This window comes from Osmia lignaria, unplaced genomic scaffold, assembly GCF_051020975.1.
Source record: "Osmia lignaria lignaria isolate PbOS001 unplaced genomic scaffold, iyOsmLign1 scaffold0006, whole genome shotgun sequence".
Taxonomy (NCBI): domain Eukaryota; kingdom Metazoa; phylum Arthropoda; class Insecta; order Hymenoptera; family Megachilidae; genus Osmia; species Osmia lignaria.
The window spans coordinates 16,842,377-16,864,761 of NW_027478163.1; positions in this window are offsets into that span (position 1 = coordinate 16,842,377).

Below are 22,385 nucleotides of genomic sequence, written 5' to 3' on the forward strand. Positions count from 1 at the left end.
TTTGCAGATTTATCTCAAGGGAAGGGGCCTGACGGACATATTTCGAGATATTTCTTCTTCTTGTTGTTCTTCTTCTGCACAGCTAAGCTGGAAGTGGCATTTGCAGCTCGCAATAGTGCAGAGTTATCTCAAAGAAAGGGGCCACGGTGTTTCTGTATCTCTATTATGTTGGTGCGGCTTCGGAACTTTTAAATATCTTGATATATCTCGAGAACTACGCATCTGATCAAAAAATATCATAGAACATAAAAAGTAGGAAACTTCATTCTCTACCAAAAAGGTCTCTTAAAATTTTGCCATAGCTCGCTTCGTTTCCGAGATATATGCAGATTTATCTCAAGGGAAGGGGCCTGACGGACATATTTCGGGATATTTCTTCTTCTTGTTGTTCTTCTTCTGCACAGCTAAACAGGAAGTGGCATTTCCAGCTCGCAATAGTGCAGAGTTATCTGAAAGAAAGGGGCCACGGTGTTTCTGTGTCTCTATTATGTTGGTGCGGCTTCGGAACTTTTAAATATCTTGATATATCTCGAGAACTACGCATCTGATCAAAAAATATCATAGAACATAAAAAGTAGAAAACTTAATTCTCTACAAAAAAGGTCTCTCAACATTTTGCCATAGCTCGCTTCGTTTCCGAGATATATGCAGATTTATCTCAAGGGAAGGGGCCTGACGGACATATTTCGAGATATTTCTTCTTCTTGTTGTTCTTCTTCTGCACAGCTAAACTGGAAGTGGCATTTCCAGCTCGCAATAGTGCAGAGTTATCTGAAAGAAAGGGGCCACGGTGTTTCTGTATCTCTATTATGTTGGTGCGGCTTCGGAACTTTTAAATATCTTGATATATCTCGAAAACTACGCTTCTGATCAAAAAATATCATAGAACATAAATTGTAGGAAACATAATTCTCTACAAATAAGGTCTCTTAACATTTTGCCATAGCTCGCTTCGTTTCCGAGATATTTGCAGATTTATCTCAAGGGAAGGGGCCTGACGGACATTTTTCGAGATATTTCTTCTTCTTGTTGTTCTTCTTCTGCACAGCTAAGCTGGAAGTGGCATTTGCAGCTCGCAATAGTGCAGAGTTATCTCGAAGAAAGGGGCCACGGTGTTTCTGTATCTCTATTATGTTGGTGCGGCTTCGGAACTTTTAGATATCTTGATATATCTCGAGAACTACGCATCTGATCAAAAAATATCATAGAACATAAAAAGGAGGAAACTTAATTCTCTACAAAAAAGGTCTCTTAACATTTTGCCATAGCTCGCTTCGTTTCCGAGATATATGCAGATTTATCTCAAGGGAAGGGGCCTGACGGACATATTTCGAGATATTTCTTCTTCTTGTTGGTCTTCTTCTGCACAGCTAAGCTGGAAGTGGCATTTGCAGCTCGCAATGGTGCAGAGTTATCTCAAAGAAAGGGGCCACGGTGTTTCTGTATCTCTATTATGTTGGTGCGGCTTCGGATCTTTTAAATATCTTGATATATCTCGAGAACTACGCATCTGATCAAATAATATCATAGAACATAAAAAGTAGGAAACTTAATTCTCTACAAAAAAGGTCTCTTAACATTTTGCCATAGCTCGTTTCGTTTCCGAGATATTTGCAGATATATCTCAAGGGAAGGGGCCTGACGGACATATTTCGAGATATTTCCTCTTCTTGTTGTTCTTCTTCTGCACAGCTAAACTGGAAGTGGCATTTCCAGCTCGCAATAGCGCAGAGTTATCTCAAAGAAAGGGGCCACGGTGTTTCTGTATCTCTATTATGTTGGTGCGGCTTCGGAACTTTTAAATATCTTGATATATCTCGAGAACTACGCATCTGACCAAAAAATATCATAGAACATAAAAAGTAGGAAACTTAATTCTCTACAAATAAGGTCTCTTAACATTTTGCCATAGCTCGCTTCGTTTCCGAGATATTTGCAGATTTATCTCAAGGGAAGGGGCCTGACGGACATTTTTCGAGATATTTCTTCTTCTTGTTGTTCTTCTTCTGCACAGCTAAGCTGGAAGTGGCATTTGCAGCTCGCAATAGTGCAGAGTTATCTCGAAGAAAGGGGCCACGGTGTTTCTGTATCTCTATTATGTTGGTGCAGCTTCGGATCTTTTAAATATCTCGATATATCTCGAAAACTACGCTTCTGATCAAAAAATATCATAGAACATAAATTGTAGGAAACATAATTCTCTACAAAAAAGGTCTCTTAACATTTTGCCATAGCTCGTTTCGTTTCCGAGATATTTGCAGATATATCTCAAGGAAAGGGGCCTGACTGACATATTTCGAGATATTTCCTCTTCTTGTTGTTCTTCTTCTGCACAGCTAAACTGGAAGTGGCATTTCCAGCTCGCAATAGCGCAGAGTTATCTCAAAGAAAGGGGCCACGGTGTTTCTGTATCTCTATTATGTTGGTGCGGCTTCGGAACTTTTAAATATCTTGATATATCTCGAGAACTACGCATCTGATCAAAAAATATCATAGAACATAAAAAGTAGGAAACCTAATTCTCTACAAATAAGGTCTCTTAACATTTTGCCATAGCTCGCTTCGTTTCCGAGATATTTGCAGATTTATCTCAAGGGAAGGGGCCTGACGGACATTTTTCGAGATATTTCTTCTTCTTGTTGTTCTTCTTCTGCACAGCTAAGCTGGAAGTGGCATTTGCAGCTCGCAATAGTGCAGAGTTATCTCGAAGAAAGGGGCCACGGTGTTTCTGTATCTCTATTATGTTGGTGCGGCTTCGGAACTTTTAGATATCTTGGTATATCTCGAGAACTACGCATCTGATCAGAAAATATCATAGAACATAAAAAGTAGGAAACTTAATTCTCTACCAAAAAGGTCTCTTAACATTTTGCCATAGCTCGCTTCGTTTCCGAGATATTTGCAGATTTATCTCGAGGGAAGGGGCCTGACGGACATATTTCGAGATATTTCTTCTTCTTGTTGTTCTTCTTCTGCACAGCTAAGCTGGAAGTGGCATTTGCAGCTCGCAATAGTGCAGAGTTATCTCAAAGAAAGGGGCCACGGTGTTTCTGTATCTCTATTATGTTGGTGCGGCTTCGGAACTTTTAAATATCTTGATATATCTCGAGAACTACGCATCCGATCAAAAAATATCATAGAACATAAAAAGTAGGAAACTTAATTCTCTACAAAAAAGGTCTCTTAACATTTTGCCATAGCTCGCTTCGTTTCCGAGATATTTGCAGATTTATCTCGAGGGAAGGGGCCTGACGGACATATTTCGAGATATTTCTTCTTCTTGTTGTTCTTCTTCTGCACAGCTAAGCTGGAAGCGGCATTTGCGGCTCGCACTAGTGCAGAGTTATCTCAAAGAAAGGGGCCACGGTGTTTCTGTATCTCTATTATGTTGGTGCAGCTTCGGATCTTTTAAATATCTCGATATATCTCGAAAACTACGCATCTGATCAAATAATATCATAGAACATAAAAAGTAGGAAACTTAATTCTCCACAAATAAGGTCTCTTAACATTTTGCCATAGCTCGCTTCGTTTCCGAGATATTTGCAGATTTATCTCAAGGGAAGGGGCCTGACGGACATATTTCGAGATATTTCCTCTTCTTGTTGTTCTTCTTCTGCACAGCTAAACTGGAAGTGGCATTTCCAGCTCGCAATAGCGCAGAGTTATCTCAAAGAAAGGGGCCACGGTGTTTCTGTATCTCTATTATGTTGGTGCGGCTTCGGAACTTTTAAATATCTTGATATATCTCGAGAACTACGCATCTGATCAAAAAATATCATAGAACATAAAAAATAGGAAACTTAATTCTCTACAAATAAGGTCTCTTAACATTTTGCCATAGCTCGCTTCGTTTCCGAGATATTTGCAGATTTATCTCAAGGGAAGGGGCCTGACGGACATTTTTCGAGATATTTCTTCTTCTTGTTGTTCTTCTTCTGCACAGCTAAGCTGGAAGTGGCATTTGCAGCTCGCAATAGTGCAGAGTTATCTCGAAGAAAGGGGCCACGGTGTTTCTGTATCTCTATTATGTTGGTGCAGCTTCGGATCTTTTAAATATCTCGATATATCTCGAAAACTACGCTTCTGATCAAAAAATATCATAGAACATAAATTGTAGGAAACATAATTCTCTACAAAAAAGGTCTCTTAACATTTTGCCATAGCTCGTTTCGTTTCCGAGATATTTGCAGATATATCTCAAGGAAAGGGGCCTGACTGACATATTTCGAGATATTTCCTCTTCTTGTTGTTCTTCTTCTGCACAGCTAAACTGGAAGTGGCATTTCCAGCTCGCAATAGCGCAGAGTTATCTCAAAGAAAGGGGCCACGGTGTTTCTGTATCTCTATTATGTTGGTGCGGCTTCGGAACTTTTAAATATCTTGATATATCTCGAGAACTACGCATCTGATCAAAAAATATCATAGAACATAAAAAGTAGGAAACCTAATTCTCTACAAATAAGGTCTCTTAACATTTTGCCATAGCTCGCTTCGTTTCCGAGATATTTGCAGATTTATCTCAAGGGAAGGGGCCTGACGGACATTTTTCGAGATATTTCTTCTTCTTGTTGTTCTTCTTCTGCACAGCTAAGCTGGAAGTGGCATTTGCAGCTCGCAATAGTGCAGAGTTATCTCGAAGAAAGGGGCCACGGTGTTTCTGTATCTCTATTATGTTGGTGCGGCTTCGGAACTTTTAGATATCTTGGTATATCTCGAGAACTACGCATCTGATCAGAAAATATCATAGAACATAAAAAGTAGGAAACTTAATTCTCTACCAAAAAGGTCTCTTAACATTTTGCCATAGCTCGCTTCGTTTCCGAGATATTTGCAGATTTATCTGGAGGGAAGGGGCCTGACGGACATATTTCGAGATATTTCTTCTTCTTGTTGTTCTTCTTCTGCACAGCTAAGCTGGAAGTGGCATTTGCAGCTCGCAATAGTGCAGAGTTATCTCAAAGAAAGGGGCCACGGTGTTTCTGTATCTCTATTATGTTGGTGCGGCTTCGGAACTTTTAAATATCTTGATATATCTCGAGAACTACGCATCCGATCAAAAAATATAATAGAACATAAAAAGTAGGAAACTTAATTCTCTACAAAAAAGGTCTCTTAACATTTTGCCATAGCTCGCTTCGTTTCCGAGATATTTGCAGATTTATCTCAAGGGAAGGGGCCTGACGGACATATTTCGAGATATTTCTTCTTCTTGTTGTTCTTCTTCTGCACAGCTAAGCTGGACGTGGCATTTACAGCTCGCAATAGTGCAGAGTTATCTCAAAGAAAGGGGCCACGGTGTTTCTGTATCTCTATTATGTTGGTGCGGCTTCGGAACTTTTAAATATCTTGATATATCTCGAGAACTACGCATCTGATCAAAAAATATCATAGAACATAAAAGGTAGGAAACTTAATTCTCTACAAATAAGGTCTCTTAACATTTTGCCATAGCTCGCTTCGTTTCCAAGATACTTGCAGATTTATCTCAAGGGAAGGGGCCTGACGGACATATTTCGAGATATTTCTTCTTCTTGTTGTTCTTCTTCTGCACAGCTAAACTGGAAGTGGCATTTCCAGCTCGCAGTAGTGCCGAGTTATCTCAAAGAAAGGGGCCACGGTGTTTCTGTATCTCTATTATGTTGGTGCGGCTTCGGAACTTTTAAATATCTTGATATATCTCGAGAACTACGCATCTGATCAAAAAATATCATAGAACATAAAAAGTAGAAAACTTAATTCTCTACAAAAAAGGTCTCTCAACATTTTGCCATAGCTCGCTTCGTTTCCGAGATATATGCAGATTTATCTCAAGGGAAGGGGCCTGACGGACATATTTCGAGATATTTCTTCTTCTTGTTGTTCTTCTTCTGCACAGCTAAACTGGAAGTGGCATTTCCAGCTCGCAATAGTGCAGAGTTATCTGAAAGAAAGGGGCCACGGTGTTTCTGTATCTCTATTATGTTGGTGCGGCTTCGGAACTTTTAAATATCTTGATATATCTCGAAAACTACGCTTCTGATCAAAAAATATCATAGAACATAAATTGTAGGAAACATAATTCTCTACAAAAAAGGTCTCTTAACATTTTGCCATAGCTCGCTTCGTTTCCAAGATACTTGCAGATTTATCTCAAGGGAAGGGGCCTGACGGACATATTTCGAGATATTTCTTCTTCTTGTTGTTCTTCTTCTGCACAGCTAAGCTGGACGTGGCATTTACAGCTCGCAATAGTGCAGAGTTATCTCAAAGAAAGGGGCCACGGTGTTTCTGTATCTCTATTATGTTGGTGCGGCTTCGGAACTTTTAAATATCTTGATATATCTCGAGAACTACGCATCTGATCAAAAAATATCATAGAACATAAAAAGTAGGAAACTTAATTCTCTCCAAATAAGGTCTCTTAACATTTTGCCATAGCTCGCTTCGTTTCCAAGATACTTGCAGATTTATCTCAAGGGAAGGGGCCTGACGGACATATTTCCAGATATTTCTTCTTCTTGTTGTTCTTCTTCTGCACAGCTAAACTGGAAGTGGCATTTCCAGCTCGCAGTAGTGCCGAGTTATCTCAAAGAAAGGGGCCACGGTGTTTCTGTATCTCTATTATGTTGGTGCGGCTTCGGAACTTTTAAATATCTTGATATATCTCGAGAACTACGCATCTGATCAAAAAATATCATAGAACATAAAAAGTAGAAAACTTAATTCTCTACAAAGAAGGTCTCTCAACATTTTGCCATAGCTCGCTTCGTTTCCGAGATATATGCAGATTTATCTCAAGGGAAGGGGCCTGACGGACATATTTCGAGATATTTCTTCTTCTTGTTGTTCTTCTTCTGCACAGCTAAACTGGAAGTGGCATTTCCAGCTCGCAATAGTGCAGAGTTATCTGAAAGAAAGGGGCCACGGTGTTTCTGTATCTCTATTATGTTGGTGCGGCTTCGGAACTTTTAAATATCTTGATATATCTCGAAAACTACGCTTCTGATCAAAAAATATCATAGAACATAAATTATAGGAAACATAATTCTCTACAAAAAAGGTCTCTTAACATTTTGCCATAGCTCGCTTCGCTTCCGAGATATATGCAGATTTATCTCAAGGGAAGGGGCCTGACGGACATATTTCGAGATATTTCTTCTTCTTGTTGTTCTTCTTCTGCACAGCTAAGCTGGAAGTGGCATTTGCAGCTCGCAATAGTGCAGAGTTATCTCAAAGAAAGGGGCCACGGTGTTTCTGTATCTCTATTATGTTGGTGCGGCTTCGGAACTTTTAAATATCTTGATATATCTCGAGAACTACGCATTTGATCAAATAATATCATAGAACATAAAAAGTAGGAAACTTAATTCTCCACAAATAAGGTCTCTTAACATTTTGCCATAGCTCGCTTCGTTTCCGAGATATTTGCAGATTTATCTCAAGGGAAGGGGCCTGACGGACATATTTCGAGATATTTCTTCTTCTTGTTGGTCTTCTTCTGCACAGCTAAGCTGGAAGTGGCATTTGCAGCTCGCAATAGTGCAGAGTTATCTCGAAGAAAGGGGCCACGGTGTTTCTGTATTTCTATTATGTTGGTGCGGCTTCGGAACTTTAAAATATCTTGATATATCTCGAGAACTACGCATCTGATCAAAAAATATCATAGAACGTAAAAAGTAGGAAACTTAATTCTCTACAAATAAAGTCGCTTAACATTTTGCCATAGCTCGCTTCGTTTCCGAGATATTTGCAGATTTATCTCAAGGGAAGGGGCCTGACGGACATATTTCGAGATATTTCTTCTTCTTGTTGTTCTTCTTCTGCACAGCTAAGCTGGAAGTGGCATTTGCAGCTCGCAATAGTGCAGAGTTATCTCAAAGAAAGGGGCCACGGTGTTTCTGTATCTCTATTATGTTGGTGCGGCTTCGGAACTTTTAAATATCTTGATATATCTCGAGAACTACGCATCTGATCAAAAAATATCATACAACATAAAAAGTAGGAAACTTCATTCTCTACCAAAAAGGTCTCTTAACATTTTGCCATAGCTCGCTTCGTTTCCGAGATATATGCAGATTTATCTCAAGGGAAGGGGCCTGACGGACATATTTCGGGATATTTCTTCTTCTTGTTGTTCTTCTTCTGCACAGCTAAACAGGAAGTGGCATTTCCAGCTCGCAATAGTGCAGAGTTATCTGAAAGAAAGGGGCCACGGTGTTTCTGTATCTCTATTATGTTGGTGCGGCTTCGGAACTTTTAAATATCTTGATATATCTCGAGAACTACGCATCTGATCAAATAATATCATAGAACATAAAAAGTAGGAAACTTAATTCTCTACAAATAAGGTTTCTTAACATTTTGCCATAGCTCGCTTCGTTTCCGAGATATTTGCAGATTTATCTCAAGGGAAGGGGCCTGACGGACATTTTTCGAGATATTTCTTCTTCTTGTTGTTCTTCTTCTGCACAGCTAAGCTGGAAGTGGCATTTGCAGCTCGCAATAGTGCAGAGTTATCTCGAAGAAAGGGGCCACGGTGTTTCTGTATCTCTATTATGTTGGTGCGGCTTCGGAACTTTTAGATATCTTGATATATCTCGAGAACTACGCATCTGATCAAAAAATATCATAGAACATAAAAAGGAGGAAACTTAATTCTCTACAAAAAAGGTCTCTTAACATTTTGCCATAGCTCGCTTCGTTTCCGAGATATATGCAGATTTATCTCAAGGGAAGGGGCCTGACGGACATATTTCGAGATATTTCTTCTTCTTGTTGGTCTTCTTCTGCACAGCTAAGCTGGAAGTGGCATTTGCAGCTCGCAATGGTGCAGAGTTATCTCAAAGAAAGGGGCCACGGTGTTTCTGTATCTCTATTATGTTGGTGCGGCTTCGGATCTTTTAAATATCTTGATATATCTCGAGAACTACGCATCTGATCAAATAATATCATAGAACATAAAAAGTAGGAAACTTAATTCTCTACAAAAAAGGTCTCTTAACATTTTGCCATAGCTCGTTTCGTTTCCGAGATATTTGCAGATATATCTCAAGGGAAGGGGCCTGACGGACATATTTCGAGATATTTCCTCTTCTTGTTGTTCTTCTTCTGCACAGCTAAACTGGAAGTGGCATTTCCAGCTCGCAATAGCGCAGAGTTATCTCAAAGAAAGGGGCCACGGTGTTTCTGTATCTCTATTATGTTGGTGCGGCTTCGGAACTTTTAAATATCTTGATATATCTCGAGAACTACGCATCTGATCAAAAAATATCATAGAACATAAAAAGTAGGAAACTTAATTCTCTACAAATAAGGTTTCTTAACATTTTGCCATAGCTCGCTTCGTTTCCGAGATATTTGCAGATTTATCTCAAGGGAAGGGGCCTGACGGACATTTTTCGAGATATTTCTTCTTCTTGTTGTTCTTCTTCTGCACAGCTAAGCTGGAAGTGGCATTTGCAGCTCGCAATAGTGCAGAGTTATCTCAAAGAAAGGGGCCACGGTGTTTCTGTATCTCTATTATGTTGGTGCGGCTTCGGAACTTTTAAATATCTTGATATATCTCGAGAACTACGCATCTGATCAAAAAATATCATAGATCATAAAAAGTAGGAAACTTCATTCTCTACCAAAAAGGTCTCTTAAAATTTTGCCATAGCTCGCTTCGTTTCCGAGATATATGCAGATTTATCTCAAGGGAAGGGGCCTGACGGACATATTTCGGGATATTTCTTCTTCTTGTTGTTCTTCTTCTGCACAGCTAAACAGGAAGTGGCATTTCCAGCTCGCAATAGTGCAGAGTTATCTGAAAGAAAGGGGCCACGGTGTTTCTGTGTCTCTATTATGTTGGTGCGGCTTCGGAACTTTTAAATATCTTGATATATCTCGAGAACTACGCATCTGATCAAAAAATATCATAGAACATAAAAAGTAGAAAACTCAATTCTCTACAAAAAAGGTCTCTCAACATTTTGCCATAGCTCGCTTCGTTTCCGAGATATATGCAGATTTATCTCAAGGGAAGGGGCCTGACGGACATATTTCGAGATATTTCTTCTTCTTGTTGTTCTTCTTCTGCACAGCTAAACTGGAAGTGGCATTTCCAGCTCGCAATAGTGCAGAGTTATCTGAAAGAAAGGGGCCACGGTGTTTCTGTATCTCTATTATGTTGGTGCGGCTTCGGAACTTTTAAATATCTTGATATATCTCGAAAACTACGCTTCTGATCAAAAAATATCATAGAACATAAATTGTAGGAAACATAATTCTCTACAAAAAAGGTCTCTTAACATTTTGCCATAGCTCGCTTCGCTTCCGAGATATATGCAGATTTATCTCAAGGGAAGGGGCCTGACGGACATATTTCGAGATATTTCTTCTTCTTGTTGTTCTTCTTCTGCACAGCTAAGCTGGAAGTGGCATTTGCAGCTCGCAATAGTGCAGAGTTATCTCAAAGAAAGGGGCCACGGTGTTTCTGTATCACTATTATGTTGGTGCGGCTTCGGAACTTTTAAATATCTTGATATATCTCGAGAACTCCGCATCTGATCAAAAAATATCATACAACATAAAAAGTAGGAAACTTCATTCTCTACCAAAAAGGTCTCTTAACATTTTGCCATAGCTCGCTTCGTTTCCGAGATATATGCAGATTTATCTCAAGGGAAGGGGCCTGACGGACATATTTCGGGATATTTCTTCTTCTTGTTGTTCTTCTTCTGCACAGCTAAACAGGAAGTGGCATTTCCAGCTCGCAATAGTGCAGAGTTATCTGAAAGAAAGGGGCCACGGTGTTTCTGTATCTCTATTATGTTGGTGCGGCTTCGGAACTTTTAAATATCTTGATATATCTCGAGAACTACGCATCTGATCAAATAATATCATAGAACATAAAAAGTAGGAAACTTAATTCTCTACAAATAAGGTTTCTTAACATTTTGCCATAGCTCGCTTCGTTTCCGAGATATTTGCAGATTTATCTCAAGGGAAGGGGCCTGACGGACATTTTTCGAGATATTTCTTCTTCTTGTTGTTCTTCTTCTGCACAGCTAAGCTGGAAGTGGCATTTGCAGCTCGCAATAGTGCAGAGTTATCTCGAAGAAAGGGGCCACGGTGTTTCTGTATCTCTATTATGTTGGTGCGGCTTCGGAACTTTTAGATATCTTGATATATCTCGAGAACTACGCATCTGATCAAAAAATATCATAGAACATAAAAAGGAGGAAACTTAATTCTCTACAAAAAAGGTCTCTTAACATTTTGCCATAGCTCGCTTCGTTTCCGAGATATATGCAGATTTATCTCAAGGGAAGGGGCCTGACGGACATATTTCGAGATATTTCTTCTTCTTGTTGGTCTTCTTCTGCACAGCTAAGCTGGAAGTGGCATTTGCAGCTCGCAATGGTGCAGAGTTATCTCAAAGAAAGGGGCCACGGTGTTTCTGTATCTCTATTATGTTGGTGCGGCTTCGGATCTTTTAAATATCTTGATATATCTCGAGAACTACGCATCTGATCAAATAATATCATAGAACATAAAAAGTAGGAAACTTAATTCTCTACAAAAAAGGTCTCTTAACATTTTGCCATAGCTCGTTTCGTTTCCGAGATATTTGCAGATATATCTCAAGGGAAGGGGCCTGACGGACATATTTCGAGATATTTCCTCTTCTTGTTGTTCTTCTTCTGCACAGCTAAACTGGAAGTGGCATTTCCAGCTCGCAATAGCGCAGAGTTATCTCAAAGAAAGGGGCCACGGTGTTTCTGTATCTCTATTATGTTGGTGCGGCTTCGGAACTTTTAAATATCTTGATATATCTCGAGAACTACGCATCTGATCAAAAAATATCATAGAACATAAAAAGTAGGAAACTTAATTCTCTACAAATAAGGTCTCTTAACATTTTGCCATAGCTCGCTTCGTTTCCGAGATATTTGCAGATTTATCTCAAGGGAAGGGGCCTGACGGACATTTTTCGAGATATTTCTTCTTCTTGTTGTTCTTCTTCTGCACAGCTAAGCTGGAAGTGGCATTTGCAGCTCGCAATAGTGCAGAGTTATCTCGAAGAAAGGGGCCACGGTGTTTCTGTATCTCTATTATGTTGGTGCGGCTTCGGAACTTTTAGATACCTTGATAGATCTCGAGAACTACGCATCTGATCAAAAAATATCATAGAACATAAAAAGTAGGAAACCTAATTCTCTACAAATAAGGTCTCTTAACATTTTGCCATAGCTCGCTTCGTTTCCGAGATATTTGCAGATTTATCTCAAGGGAAGGGGCCTGACGGACATTTTTCGAGATATTTCTTCTTCTTGTTGTTCTTCTTCTGCACAGCTAAGCTGGAAGTGGCATTTGCAGCTCGCAATAGTGCAGAGTTATCTCGAAGAAAGGGGCCACGGTGTTTCTGTATCTCTATTATGTTGGTGCGGCTTCGGAACTTTTAGATATCTTGGTATATCTCGAGAACTACGCATCTGATCAGAAAATATCATAGAACATAAAAAGTAGGAAACTTAATTCTCTACCAAAAAGGTCTCTTAACATTTTGCCATAGCTCGCTTCGTTTCCGAGATATTTGCAGATTTATCTGGAGGGAAGGGGCCTGACGGACATATTTCGAGATATTTCTTCTTCTTGTTGTTCTTCTTCTGCACAGCTAAGCTGGAAGTGGCATTTGCAGCTCGCAATAGTGCAGAGTTATCTCAAAGAAAGGGGCCACGGTGTTTCTGTATCTCTATTATGTTGGTGCGGCTTCGGAACTTTTAAATATCTTGATATATCTCGAGAACTACGCATCCGATCAAAAAATATAATAGAACATAAAAAGTAGGAAACTTAATTCTCTACAAAAAAGGTCTCTTAACATTTTGCCATAGCTCGCTTCGTTTCCGAGATATTTGCAGATTTATCTCGAGGGAAGGGGCCTGACGGACACATTTCGAGATATTTCTTCTTCTTGTTGTTCTTCTTCTGCACAGCTAAGCTGGAAGCGGCATTTGCGGCTCGCACTAGTGCAGAGTTATCTCAAAGAAAGGGGCCACGGTGTTTCTGTATCTCTATTATGTTGGTGCAGCTTCGGTTCTTTTAAATATCTCGATATATCTCGAAAACTACGCATCTGATCAAATAATATCATAGAACATAAAAAGTAGGAAACTTAATTCTCCACAAATAAGGTCTCTTAACATTTTGCCATAGCTCGCTTCGTTTCCGAGATATTTGCAGATTTATCTCAAGGGAAGGGGCCTGACGGACATATTTCGAGATATTTCTTCTTCTTGTTGTTCTTCTTCTGCACAGCTAAGCTGGACGTGGCATTTACAGCTCGCAATAGTGCAGAGTTATCTCAAAGAAAGGGGCCACGGTGTTTCTGTATCTCTATTATGTTGGTGCGGCTTCGGAACTTTTAAATATCTTGATATATCTCGAGAACTACGCATCTGATCAAAAAATATCATAGAACGTAAAAGGTAGGAAACTTAATTCTCTACAAATAAGGTCTCTTAACATTTTGCCATAGCTCGCTTCGTTTCCAAGATACTTGCAGATTTATCTCAAGGGAAGGGGCCTGACGGACATATTTCGAGATATTTCTTCTTCTTGTTGTTCTTCTTCTGCACAGCTAAACTGGAAGTGGCATTTCCAGCTCGCAGTAGTGCCGAGTTATCTCAAAGAAAGGGGCCACGGTGTTTCTGTATCTCTATTATGTTGGTGCGGCTTCGGAACTTTTAAATATCTTGATATATCTCGAGAACTACGCATCTGATCAAAAAATATCATAGAACATAAAAAGTAGAAAACTTAATTCTCTACAAAAAAGGTCTCTCAACATTTTGCCATAGCTCGCTTCGTTTCCGAGATATATGCAGATTTATCTCAAGGGAAGGGGCCTGACGGACATATTTCGAGATATTTCTTCTTCTTGTTGTTCTTCTTCTGCACAGCTAAACTGGAAGTGGCATTTCCAGCTCGCAATAGTGCAGAGTTATCTGAAAGAAAGGGGCCACGGTGTTTCTGTATCTCTATTATGTTGGTGCGGCTTCGGAACTTTTAAATATCTTGATATATCTCGAAAACTACGCTTCTGATCAAAAAATATCATAGAACATAAATTGTAGGAAACATAATTCTCTACAAAAAAGGTCTCTTAACATTTTGCCATAGCTCGCTTCGTTTCCAAGATACTTGCAGATTTATCTCAAGGGAAGGGGCCTGACGGACATATTTCGAGATATTTCTTCTTCTTGTTGTTCTTCTTCTGCACAGCTAAGCTGGACGTGGCATTTACAGCTCGCAATAGTGCAGAGTTATCTCAAAGAAAGGGGCCACGGTGTTTCTGTATCTCTATTATGTTGGTGCGGCTTCGGAACTTTTAAATATCTTGATATATCTCGAGAACTACGCATCTGATCAAAAAATATCATAGAACATAAAAAGTAGGAAACTTAATTCTCTCCAAATAAGGTCTCTTAACATTTTGCCATAGCTCGCTTCGTTTCCAAGATACTTGCAGATTTATCTCAAGGGAAGGGGCCTGACGGACATATTTCCAGATATTTCTTCTTCTTGTTGTTCTTCTTCTGCACAGCTAAACTGGAAGTGGCATTTCCAGCTCGCAGTAGTGCCGAGTTATCTCAAAGAAAGGGGCCACGGTGTTTCTGTATCTCTATTATGTTGGTGCGGCTTCGGAACTTTTAAATATCTTGATATATCTCGAGAACTACGCATCTGATCAAAAAATATCATAGAACATAAAAAGTAGAAAACTTAATTCTCTACAAAGAAGGTCTCTCAACATTTTGCCATAGCTCGCTTCGTTTCCGAGATATATGCAGATTTATCTCAAGGGAAGGGGCCTGACGGACATATTTCGAGATATTTCTTCTTCTTGTTGTTCTTCTTCTGCACAGCTAAACTGGAAGTGGCATTTCCAGCTCGCAATAGTGCAGAGTTATCTGAAAGAAAGGGGCCACGGTGTTTCTGTATCTCTATTATGTTGGTGCGGCTTCGGAACTTTTAAATATCTTGATATATCTCGAAAACTACGCTTCTGATCAAAAAATATCATAGAACATAAATTATAGGAAACATAATTCTCTACAAAAAAGGTCTCTTAACATTTTGCCATAGCTCGCTTCGCTTCCGAGATATATGCAGATTTATCTCAAGGGAAGGGGCCTGACGGACATATTTCGAGATATTTCTTCTTCTTGTTGTTCTTCTTCTGCACAGCTAAGCTGGAAGTGGCATTTGCAGCTCGCAATAGTGCAGAGTTATCTCAAAGAAAGGGGCCACGGTGTTTCTGTATCTCTATTATGTTGGTGCGGCTTCGGAACTTTTAAATATCTTGATATATCTCGAGAACTACGCATTTGATCAAATAATATCATAGAACATAAAAAGTAGGAAACTTAATTCTCCACAAATAAGGTCTCTTAACATTTTGCCATAGCTCGCTTCGTTTCCGAGATATTTGCAGATTTATCTCAAGGGAAGGGGCCTGACGGACATATTTCGAGATATTTCTTCTTCTTGTTGGTCTTCTTCTGCACAGCTAAGCTGGAAGTGGCATTTGCAGCTCGCAATAGTGCAGAGTTATCTCGAAGAAAGGGGCCACGGTGTTTCTGTATTTCTATTATGTTGGTGCGGCTTCGGAACTTTAAAATATCTTGATATATCTCGAGAACTACGCATCTGATCAAAAAATATCATAGAACGTAAAAAGTAGGAAACTTAATTCTCTACAAATAAAGTCGCTTAACATTTTGCCATAGCTCGCTTCGTTTCCGAGATATTTGCAGATTTATCTCAAGGGAAGGGGCCTGACGGACATATTTCGAGATATTTCTTCTTCTTGTTGTTCTTCTTCTGCACAGCTAAGCTGGAAGTGGCATTTGCAGCTCGCAATAGTGCAGAGTTATCTCAAAGAAAGGGGCCACGGTGTTTCTGTATCTCTATTATGTTGGTGCGGCTTCGGAACTTTTAAATATCTTGATATATCTCGAGAACTACGCATCTGATCAAAAAATATCATACAACATAAAAAGTAGGAAACTTCATTCTCTACCAAAAAGGTCTCTTAACATTTTGCCATAGCTCGCTTCGTTTCCGAGATATATGCAGATTTATCTCAAGGGAAGGGGCCTGACGGACATATTTCGGGATATTTCTTCTTCTTGTTGTTCTTCTTCTGCACAGCTAAACAGGAAGTGGCATTTCCAGCTCGCAATAGTGCAGAGTTATCTGAAAGAAAGGGGCCACGGTGTTTCTGTATCTCTATTATGTTGGTGCGGCTTCGGAACTTTTAAATATCTTGATATATCTCGAGAACTACGCATCTGATCAAATAATATCATAGAACATAAAAAGTAGGAAACTTAATTCTCTACAAATAAGGTTTCTTAACATTTTGCCATAGCTCGCTTCGTTTCCGAGATATTTGCAGATTTATCTCAAGGGAAGGGGCCTGACGGACATTTTTCGAGATATTTCTTCTTCTTGTTGTTCTTCTTCTGCACAGCTAAGCTGGAAGTGGCATTTGCAGCTCGCAATAGTGCAGAGTTATCTCGAAGAAAGGGGCCACGGTGTTTCTGTATCTCTATTATGTTGGTGCGGCTTCGGAACTTTTAGATATCTTGATATATCTCGAGAACTACGCATCTGATCAAAAAATATCATAGAACATAAAAAGGAGGAAACTTAATTCTCTACAAAAAAGGTCTCTTAACATTTTGCCATAGCTCGCTTCGTTTCCGAGATATATGCAGATTTATCTCAAGGGAAGGGGCCTGACGGACATATTTCGAGATATTTCTTCTTCTTGTTGGTCTTCTTCTGCACAGCTAAGCTGGAAGTGGCATTTGCAGCTCGCAATGGTGCAGAGTTATCTCAAAGAAAGGGGCCACGGTGTTTCTGTATCTCTATTATGTTGGTGCGGCTTCGGATCTTTTAAATATCTTGATATATCTCGAGAACTACGCATCTGATCAAATAATATCATAGAACATAAAAAGTAGGAAACTTAATTCTCTACAAAAAAGGTCTCTTAACATTTTGCCATAGCTCGTTTCGTTTCCGAGATATTTGCAGATATATCTCAAGGGAAGGGGCCTGACGGACATATTTCGAGATATTTCCTCTTCTTGTTGTTCTTCTTCTGCACAGCTAAACTGGAAGTGGCATTTCCAGCTCGCAATAGCGCAGAGTTATCTCAAAGAAAGGGGCCACGGTGTTTCTGTATCTCTATTATGTTGGTGCGGCTTCGGAACTTTTAAATATCTTGATATATCTCGAGAACTACGCATCTGATCAAAAAATATCATAGAACATAAAAAGTAGGAAACTTAATTCTCTACAAATAAGGTCTCTTAACATTTTGCCATAGCTCGCTTCGTTTCCGAGATATTTGCAGATTTATCTCAAGGGAAGGGGCCTGACGGACATTTTTCGAGATATTTCTTCTTCTTGTTGTTCTTCTTCTGCACAGCTAAGCTGGAAGTGGCATTTGCAGCTCGCAATAGTGCAGAGTTATCTCAAAGAAAGGGGCCACGGTGTTTCTGTATCTCTATTATGTTGGTGCGGCTTCGGAACTTTTAAATATCTTGATATATCTCGAGAACTACGCATCTGATCAAAAAATATCATAGAACATAAAAAGTAGGAAACTTCATTCTCTACCAAAAAGGTCTCTTAAAATTTTGCCATAGCTCGCTTCGTTTCCGAGATATATGCAGATTTATCTCAAGGGAAGGGGCCTGACGGACATATTTCGGGATATTTCTTCTTCTTGTTGTTCTTCTTCTGCACAGCTAAACAGGAAGTGGCATTTCCAGCTCGCAATAGTGCAGAGTTATCTGAAAGAAAGGGGCCACGGTGTTTCTGTGTCTCTATTATGTTGGTGCGGCTTCGGAACTTTTAAATATCTTGATATATCTCGAGAACTACGCATCTGATCAAAAAATATCATAGAACATAAAAAGTAGAAAACTCAATTCTCTACAAAAAAGGTCTCTCAACATTTTGCCATAGCTCGCTTCGTTTCCGAGATATATGCAGATTTATCTCAAGGGAAGGGGCCTGACGGACATATTTCGAGATATTTCTTCTTCTTGTTGTTCTTCTTCTGCACAGCTAAACTGGAAGTGGCATTTCCAGCTCGCAATAGTGCAGAGTTATCTGAAAGAAAGGGGCCACGGTGTTTCTGTATCTCTATTATGTTGGTGCGGCTTCGGAACTTTTAAATATCTTGATATATCTCGAAAACTACGCTTCTGATCAAAAAATATCATAGAACATAAATTGTAGGAAACATAATTCTCTACAAAAAAGGTCTCTTAACATTTTGCCATAGCTCGCTTCGCTTCCGAGATATATGCAGATTTATCTCAAGGGAAGGGGCCTGACGGACATATTTCGAGATATTTCTTCTTCTTGTTGTTCTTCTTCTGCACAGCTAAGCTGGAAGTGGCATTTGCAGCTCGCAATAGTGCAGAGTTATCTCAAAGAAAGGGGCCACGGTGTTTCTGTATCACTATTATGTTGGTGCGGCTTCGGAACTTTTAAATATCTTGATATATCTCGAGAACTCCGCATCTGATCAAAAAATATCATACAACATAAAAAGTAGGAAACTTCATTCTCTACCAAAAAGGTCTCTTAACATTTTGCCATAGCTCGCTTCGTTTCCGAGATATATGCAGATTTATCTCAAGGGAAGGGGCCTGACGGACATATTTCGGGATATTTCTTCTTCTTGTTGTTCTTCTTCTGCACAGCTAAACAGGAAGTGGCATTTCCAGCTCGCAATAGTGCAGAGTTATCTGAAAGAAAGGGGCCACGGTGTTTCTGTATCTCTATTATGTTGGTGCGGCTTCGGAACTTTTAAATATCTTGATATATCTCGAGAACTACGCATCTGATCAAATAATATCATAGAACATAAAAAGTAGGAAACTTAATTCTCTACAAATAAGGTTTCTTAACATTTTGCCATAGCTCGCTTCGTTTCCGAGATATTTGCAGATTTATCTCAAGGGAAGGGGCCTGACGGACATTTTTCGAGATATTTCTTCTTCTTGTTGTTCTTCTTCTGCACAGCTAAGCTGGAAGTGGCATTTGCAGCTCGCAATAGTGCAGAGTTATCTCGAAGAAAGGGGCCACGGTGTTTCTGTATCTCTATTATGTTGGTGCGGCTTCGGAACTTTTAGATATCTTGATATATCTCGAGAACTACGCATCTGATCAAAAAATATCATAGAACATAAAAAGGAGGAAACTTAATTCTCTACAAAAAAGGTCTCTTAACATTTTGCCATAGCTCGCTTCGTTTCCGAGATATATGCAGATTTATCTCAAGGGAAGGGGCCTGACGGACATATTTCGAGATATTTCTTCTTCTTGTTGGTCTTCTTCTGCACAGCTAAGCTGGAAGTGGCATTTGCAGCTCGCAATGGTGCAGAGTTATCTCAAAGAAAGGGGCCACGGTGTTTCTGTATCTCTATTATGTTGGTGCGGCTTCGGATCTTTTAAATATCTTGATATATCTCGAGAACTACGCATCTGATCAAATAATATCATAGAACATAAAAAGTAGGAAACTTAATTCTCTACAAAAAAGGTCTCTTAACATTTTGCCATAGCTCGTTTCGTTTCCGAGATATTTGCAGATATATCTCAAGGGAAGGGGCCTGACGGACATATTTCGAGATATTTCCTCTTCTTGTTGTTCTTCTTCTGCACAGCTAAACTGGAAGTGGCATTTCCAGCTCGCAATAGCGCAGAGTTATCTCAAAGAAAGGGGCCACGGTGTTTCTGTATCTCTATTATGTTGGTGCGGCTTCGGAACTTTTAAATATCTTGATATATCTCGAGAACTACGCATCTGATCAAAAAATATCATAGAACATAAAAAGTAGGAAACTTAATTCTCTACAAATAAGGTCTCTTAACATTTTGCCATAGCTCGCTTCGTTTCCGAGATATTTGCAGATTTATCTCAAGGGAAGGGGCCTGACGGACATTTTTCGAGATATTTCTTCTTCTTGTTGTTCTTCTTCTGCACAGCTAAGCTGGAAGTGGCATTTGCAGCTCGCAATAGTGCAGAGTTATCTCGAAGAAAGGGGCCACGGTGTTTCTGTATCTCTATTATGTTGGTGCGGCTTCGGAACTTTTAGATACCTTGATAGATCTCGAGAACTACGCATCTGATCAAATAATATCATAGAACATAAAAAGTAGGAAACTTAATTCTCTACAAAAAAGGTCTCTTAACATTTTGCCATAGCTCGCTTCGTTTCCGAGATATTTGCAGATTTATCTCGAGGGAAGGGGCCTGACGGACATATTTCGAGATATTTCTTCTTCTTGTTGTTCTTCTTCTGCACAGCTAAGCTGGAAGCGGCATTTCCGGCTCGCACTAGTGCAGAGTTATCTCAAAGAAAGGGGCCACGGTGTTTCTGTATCTCTATTATGTTGGTGCAGCTTCGGATCTTTTAAATATCTCGATATATCTCGAAAACTACGCTTCTGATCAAAAAATATCATAGAACATAAATTGTAGGAAACATAATTCTCTACAAAAAAGGTCTCTTAACATTTTGCCATAGCTCGTTTTGTTTCCGAGATATTTGCAGATATATCTCAAGGAAAGGGGCCTGACTGACATATTTCGAGATATTTCCTCTTCTTGTTGTTCTTCTTCTGCACAGCTAAACTGGAAGTGGCATTTCCAGCTCGCAATAGCGCAGAGTTATCTCAAAGAAAGGGGCCACGGTGTTTCTGTATCTCTATTATGTTGGTGCGGCTTCGGAACTTTTAAATATCTTGATATATCTCGAGAACTACGCATCTGATCAAAAAATATCATAGAACATAAAAAGTAGGAAACCTAATTCTCTACAAATAAGGTCTCTTAACATTTTGCCATAGCTCGCTTCGTTTCCGAGATATTTGCAGATTTATCTCAAGGGAAGGGGCCTGACGGACATTTTTCGAGATATTTCTTCTTCTTGTTGTTCTTCTTCTGCACAGCTAAGCTGGAAGTGGCATTTGCAGCTCGCAATAGTGCAGAGTTATCTCGAAGAAAGGGGCCACGGTGTTTCTGTATCTCTATTATGTTGGTGCGGCTTCGGAACTTTTAGATATCTTGGTATATCTCGAGAACTACGCATCTGATCAGAAAATATCATAGAACATAAAAAGTAGGAAACTTAATTCTCTACCAAAAAGGTCTCTTAACATTTTGCCATAGCTCGCTTCGTTTCCGAGATATTTGCAGATTTATCTCGAGGGAAGGGGCCTGACGGACATATTTCGAGATATTTCTTCTTCTTGTTGTTCTTCTTCTGCACAGCTAAGCTGGAAGTGGCATTTGCAGCTCGCAATAGTGCAGAGTTATCTCAAAGAAAGGGGCCACGGTGTTTCTGTATCTCTATTATGTTGGTGCGGCTTCGGAACTTTTAAATATCTTGATATATCTCGAGAACTACGCATCCGATCAAAAAATATCATAGAACATAAAAAGTAGGAAACTTAATTCTCTACAAAAAAGGTCTCTTAACATTTTGCCATAGCTCGCTTCGTTTCCGAGATATTTGCAGATTTATCTCGAGGGAAGGGGCCTGACGGACATATTTCGAGATATTTCTTCTTCTTGTTGTTCTTCTTCTGCACAGCTAAGCTGGAAGCGGCATTTGCGGCTCGCACTAGTGCAGAGTTATCTCAAAGAAAGGGGCCACGGTGTTTCTGTATCTCTATTATGTTGGTGCAGCTTCGGATCTTTTAAATATCTCGATATATCTCGAAAACTACGCTTCTGATCAAAAAATATCATAGAACATAAATTGTAGGAAACATAATTCTCTACAAAAAAGGTCTCTTAACATTTTGCCATAGCTCGTTTCGTTTCCGAGATATTTGCAGATATATCTCAAGGGAAGGGGCCTGACTGACATATTTCGAGATATTTCCTCTTCTTGTTGTTCTTCTTCTGCACAGCTAAACTGGAAGTGGCATTTCCAGCTCGCAATAGCGCAGAGTTATCTCAAAGAAAGGGGCCACGGTGTTTCTGTATCTCTATTATGTTGGTGCGGCTTCGGAACTTTTAAATATCTTGATATATCTCGAGAACTACGCATCTGATCAAAAAATATCATAGAACATAAAAAGTAGGAAACCTAATTCTCTACAAATAAGGTCTCTTAACATTTTGCCATAGCTCGCTTCGTTTCCGAGATATTTGCAGATTTATCTCAAGGGAAGGGGCCTGACGGACATTTTTCGAGATATTTCTTCTTCTTGTTGTTCTTCTTCTGCAAAGCTAAGCTGGAAGTGGCATTTGCAGCTCGCAATAGTGCAGAGTTATCTCGAAGAAAGGGGCCACGGTGTTTCTGTATCTCTATTAT